Source organism: Sus scrofa, chromosome 15 (assembly GCF_054392235.1).
Source record: "Sus scrofa isolate SSC_HxYL_T2T_F1_AM1 chromosome 15, Sscrofa_HxYL_maternal_Yorkshire_Landrace_v2.0, whole genome shotgun sequence".
Classification (NCBI taxonomy): Eukaryota; Metazoa; Chordata; class Mammalia; order Artiodactyla; family Suidae; genus Sus; species Sus scrofa.
In genome coordinates, this window is record NC_139397.1 from 111,712,011 (window position 1) to 111,718,843 (window position 6,833).

Genomic DNA, 6,833 nt, shown 5'->3' on the forward strand with positions numbered 1-6,833 from the left:
CTGAGAAACAAAAACCAAGCAGGAGGCATAACTCTCCCAGACTTCAAGAAATACTACAAAGCCACAGTCATCAAAACAGTGTGATACTGGTATCAAAACAGACAGAAAGACCAATGGAACAGAATGGAGAATCCGGAAATAAACCCTGACACTTATGGTCAATTAATCTTTGACAAGGGAGGCAGGAACATCAAATGGGAAAAGGAAAGTCTATTCAGCAAGCATTGCTGGGAAGCCTGGACAGCTGCATGCAAAGCAATGAAACTAGAACACACCCTCACACCATGCACAAAAATAAACTCAAAATGGCTGAAAGACTTAAATATACGACAGGACACTATCAAACTCCTAGAAGAAAACATAGGCAAAACACTCTGACATCAACATCATGAATATTTTCTCAGGTCAGTCTCCCAAAGCAATAGAAATTAGAGCAAAAATAAACCCATGGGACCTCATCAAACTGAAAAGCTTTTGCACAGCAAAGGAAACCAAAAAGAAAACAAAAAGACAACTTACAGAATGGGAGAAAATAGTTTCAAATGATGCAACTGACAAGGGCTTAATCTCTAGAATATATAAACAACTTATACAACCCAACAGCAAAAAAGCCAATCAAGCAATGGAAAAATGGGCAAAAGACCTGAATAGACATTTCTCCAAAGAAGATATACAGATGGCCAGCAAACACATGAAAAAATGCTCAACATCGCTGATTATAAGAGAAATGCAAATCAAAACTACCATGAGATATCACCTCACACCAGTCAGAATGGCCATCATTAATAAATCCACAAATAACAAGTGCTGGAGAGGCTGTGCAGAAAAGGGAACCCTCCTGCACTGCTGGTGGGAATGTAAACTGGTACAGCCACTATGGAGAACAGTTTGGAGATACCTTAGAAATCTATACATAGAACTTCCATATGACCCTGCAATCTCACTCTTGGGCATCTATCCAGACAAAACTCTACTTAAAAGAGACACATGCACCCGCATGTTCATTGCAGCACTATTCACAATAGCCAGGACATGGAAACAACCCAAATGTCCATCGACAGATGATTGGATTCGGAATATATACACAATGGAATACTACTCAGCCATAAAAAGGATGATAATGCCATTAGTAGCAACATGGATGGAACTAGAGAATCTCATACTGAGTGAAATGAGTCAGAAAGACAAAGACAAATACCATATGATATCACTTATAACTGGAATCTAATATCCAGCACAAATGAACATCTCCTCAGAAAAGAAAATCATGGACTTGGAGAAGAGACTTGTGGCTGCCTGATGGGAGGGTGAGGGAGTGGGAGGGATCGGGAGCTTGGGCTTATCAGACACAACTTAGAATAGATTTACAAGGAGATCCTGCTGAATAGCATTGAGAACTTTGTCTAGATACTCATGTTGCAACAGAACAAAGGGTGGGGGAAAAAAATGTAATTGTAATGTATACATGTAAGGATAACCTGACCCCCTTGCTGTACAGTGGGAAAAAAAAAAAATAAGATACTTGAGGGAATCTTAGATCATAATGTTAAGGAATAATACAAACAATTACATATTATATTTTCTTTGATAAGTTGATTTTCTATGCATTGACTCAATTAAGAGCATTCTTTGCTTATTGCCTAGGAAAGAAGTGGCACAGCAGAAATTCTAGTGCAAAGGGAGACTACATTATGAGACTACATTAGGAGTAAATGTCCTACCTTTGATATGGAGAAGAAATTCCTGGTGCTTGAGTTTGAGATGGAAATAAGAGAACACAATGAAGGGTCCAGGCTTGTGGAAAAGGGGGAACCAGTCCTGGTAGGACCTTGCCATACATAATGAAGTGAGCATCCATAGGGACTGCCAACCATCATTTGCAAGAACTATTGATCTCCCCAGACTCTAAATTACCTGAGTGTCCGAGTCAGTGAACAGAAACTATCAGTTTCCTTTAGGTAAACATCATAATATACCTTTGCCAAGTGTTCCTGAATTATTGTCTTTTCTTTCAGCATCCATTTCTTTGTGAGCATTGAATGTATTCTCCATTGACTGTTCAATAGGGATACCACGCATGCATGTCTTGAGACTTTGCTCCATCCAGATTCAAAATGCAGTATATGGATAAATTTCATTTCCACCAAACTGCCACCAACACTTTTAAAGTCTTAGAATAATGTTAAGTAAGAAAAAGAGTGTGCATTTTTGCTTAGTGGAGTGGTGATAGCATGGGAGGAATGGCTCATGAACCTCTCCACATGTGGAGCTAAATGGAACCAACTCTACATCCACTCCTGCCCCCACCTACCATGCCAAAATCATTATATTTTATTTCATAATAAATAAATAAGTTGCAGAGTGTAGGAGAGGAAAAATAATTTTCCCTCTACTCTTCTAGGTTCTTGGCTGAGGCTCTCCTCTATAATAAAAGATAGGTTAACAGAAGAAAAACAAGTTTATTAACATGCATACCCTCTGTATATATAAGAAATATCTCACAAAATGAAACAACTACTTGAAATGGTCCTAGTCACCACCTTAAATGTCATCTAAAGCTAAAGACAAAGGAAGATATTGGTGAGGAAGGAAGTCAGTTATGGGGGGTTATCAGGCAGTGTCCAGTAAACAAGGGTATAATTCTTATGCAGATTTAAGTCAATTGCCTTCTCCATTGATAAAACTAGTAGAGATTTAGTCATTCTCTTCTTCCTGGTACAGCGAGGGAGACACCCTTACAAAAAGAGAATTTCCCTGTAAATGTAAATGTCTCTTACAAAAGAATAAGTTCTACTAGTAACTTCAGACCTTCTATGTCTAGTTGTTTCTTAAAAATAATTAATTTAAGATAATTCTTATGCACAAATATGCCAAAGGGATATATTTGGGGCGATAAGTTCTGTTCCCCTTCAAGAGTCATGTACAAAATTAGTTATAATGCTGTTTTTTGTTTTTTGTTTTAATGAGTCCACCATGGCATTGAACCAATTCCACAAAGTAGTCTAGGGAAATGTCTGTGTTATCAGATTGCCCCCCTTATGTTCTGACATTTCTCAAAAAAAGACGTTCACTTCAAAGTGATATAGGCACTGAAAAAGTTACTAATCTCAACTACCATTCTATTTTCTGTCTCTAATTTGACTACTGTAGGTACCTCATATAAGTGAAATCATGTTATATTTTTCCTTTTGTGATTGTCTCATTTCACTTTGTGTAATGTTTTCAATATTTTATCTGTGTTTAGCATGTGTTAAAATTTCCTTCTTCTTAAGGCTAAATAATATTGCATTGTATGTGTATACCACATTTTGTTTGTCCATTCCTTCATCAATGCACACACGGGTTGTTTACAGCTTTTGACTATTTCAATTATTACTTCTATGAACATGAGCACAAAAATATATTTGAGTCCTTGCTTTCAATTATTTTGGGTTTATACCCAGAAGTGGAATTGCTAGATCTTACTATAATTCTAATTTATATTTTTGGAGGAACTGTCATACTTTTTTCCACAGCAGCCGCATCATTTTGTTCCAGTCAGCAAGGCACAGGGGTTCCAATTTCTCCACATTCCTGTCAACACTTGTTATTTTCCATTTATTTTGTATTATAGTCATCTTAGTGTATATGAAGTGGTATCTCATCGTGGTTATGATTTTTATTTCTCTAATAACTTGTGATGCTAAGCATCTTTTCATGTACTCATTGGTTATTTGTCTATCTGGGGGAAAATGTCTGTCCAAGTTCTCTGTTCATTTTATAATTGGGATGTATTTGTTGTAGAATTCCAGTAGTTCTGGGTGTATTTTGGAACTTAACCTCCCGGATATGATTTGCATATGCAAATATTTTTTTCCCGTTCTGTAGGTTATTACTATTTTTTCACTCTCTTGATAATTTACTTTGATATAAAACAGTTTTAATTTTAATGAAGTCCACTTTCCCTTTTTTTTTTTTTTTTTTGTTGATCATATTTTTGGTGTCCTATTTAAGAAACTATTTCCAAATCCATGATCTTAAGATTTCCTCTGTGTTTTCTCCTAAGGGTTTTACACTCTTAGTTCTTACCTTTTTGTCTTTGGTCTATTTTGGCTTCATTTTTGCATAAGGTATAAGATAAAGAGGCAAATATATATATGTATTTTTTTTCCTATGTAGATATCCAGTTTTCCAAGCACCAGTTGTTGAAGAGAATGTCACTTCTCCATTGAATTGTCTTGCCACCTTAGGGGAAGATCAATTGACCGTAGGTCCATGGGTTTATTTCTAGATTTTCTATTCTGCCCTATCTCTCCTTTTGCCACTATAATACTGCTTTGATTATTGTTGCTTTTTAGTAAATTTTGAAATCAGATAGTGTGAGAACTACAACTTCGTTAATCATTTTCAATATAGTTTTAAGTATTTGGGATAACTTGGCATTTCATTAATTTTTAATGGGTTTTTTAACTTTATAAAATATATCATTAGGATTTTAATAAGGATTGCATTGAATCTGTAAGTCACTTTGAGTAATATATTTATCTTAACAATATTCAGTTTTCTAATCTGAAAACATAGGCTATCTTTTCCATTTATTTGTATCTTCTTTGGCTTCTTTCACTATTGCTTTGTAATTTTCAATGTACAAATCTCACAATTGCTTGGGTAAGTTGATTCCTAAGTATTTTGTTCTTTTTTATTGCTATTGTAAATACCATTGTTTCTTTATAAATTCCTTTTTAGATTGCTTTTGAAGAATGTCTTTTTAGTAATATGTAAATGTGAATATATCAAATACTTTTTCTGCATATATTGAAGTGATCAGTTATTTTTTTCCTTGGTTTATTAATGTGGTCATTTATTTTGATCATTTTAAAATTTATGTTGAAATATAATTGATGTACAGAATAGAAGTTTGAAGTATACAACATCCTGATTTGACTTACATACATTACGAAATTATTATCACAGTAAGTTTAGTAAATATCCATCATCTTATTTAGATATAAAATTAAAGAAGTAAAATATTTCTTTGTGATGAGAGCTTTTAAGATTTATTCTCCTAAAATCTTTCATATATAATATAGTGTAGTGTTAATTTTATTTATCACATTGTGCATCATATCCCTACTACTTACTTATAACTGGAAGTTTATAATTTTTGACAGCTTTCATCCAATTCCCCCTATCCCTACCCCTACCTCTGGTAAGTACAAGTTCCATTTCTCTTTCTATGAGATTGTTTTTTTGTTTTAGAAATATAAATGACCTACAACAGTATGTTACCAGCATAGTGATTCAGTATTTCTAGATATTTCAAAATGATTACCACAACAAATCTAGTTATCTATGTGATGATACACAGGTTTTATATAGTTATTAACTATATTCACCACACTGTATATTTCATGCTGGTAACTCATTTATTTTGCAACTGAAATTTTGTAACTCTTAATGTCCCTCACCTCTTTCTCTTTTCCCTTCAGCCCCTTCCAATCTGGCAAACATATATTTTTTTCCTTTTTTTGTAAGTCTATTTCTGTTTTGTGGTGAATGTTCATTTGTTTTGTTTTTTAGATGATATGTCTAAAATTTTAAGTAAAATCATATGGTCTGACTTATTTGACTTATAATATGCTCTCAGTCTATCCACATTGTTGCAAATAGCAAGATTTCATTATTTTTTTATGGCTGAGTAACATTCCATTGTGTGTATATGTATGTGTGTGTATCACATTGTCATTTTTCTTTTTTTTTTTTACCACTTAATGAATTTTATTACATTTATAGGTATACAACAATCATCACAACCTAATTTTACAGCATTTCCATCCCAAACCCTCAATGCATCCCCCACACCCCAACCTGTCTCATTTGGAAACCATAAGTTTTTCAAAGTCTGTTAGTATCTGTTCTGAAAAGAAGTTCATTGTGTCCTTTTTTTAGATTCCATATATAAGTGATAGCATTTGATGTTGGTGTCTCATTGTCTGACTATCATACTTCATGTAGCATGATAATTTATGGATCCATTGATGTTGCTGCAAATGCCGTTATTTCTTTCCTTTAAATGGCTGAGTAATATTCCATTGTGTATATTTACCACATCTTCTTGATCCACTCCTCTGTCGATGGACATTTAGGTTGTTTCCACTTTTTGGCTCTTGCAAATAGTGCTCCAAGGAACATTGGAGTACATGTGTCTTTGCGAGGCCTGGTTTTCTCTGGATAGATGCCCAGGAGTGGGGTTGCTATATCAAATGGTAATTCTATTTTCAGTTTTCTGAGGCATCTCCATAGCATTTTCCACAATGGTTGAACAAATTTACATTCCCACCAACAGTGTAGTAGGTTCCTTTTTCTGCACACCCTCTCCCGCACTTATTGTTTACTGTAGACTTTTTGATGATAGCCATTCTGGCTGGTGTAAGTTACCTCACAGTGGTTTTGATGTGCATTTCTCTAAGAATGAGTGATGTTGAACATCTTTTCCTGTGTTTTTTGGCCATCTGTATGTGTTCTTTGGAGAACTGTCTGTTTAGATCTTCTTCCCATTTTTTGAAGGGTTGTTTGTTTTTTGGGTATTGAACTGTAGGAAGTATTTATAAATTTTGGAGATTAATCCCTTGTCAGTTGATTCATTTGCAAATATTTTCTCCCATTCTGTGGGTTGTCTTTTTGTTTTGTTTAAGGTTTCCTTTACTGTGCAGAAACTTTTGTTTAAATAAGTCCCATTATTTATTTTTGTTTTTATTGTAATTAATCTAAGTGGTGGATCTGAGAAGATGGTGCTGATGTTTATGTTGGAGAGTGTTTGACCTATGTTTTTCTCTAAGAGTTTTCTAGTATCT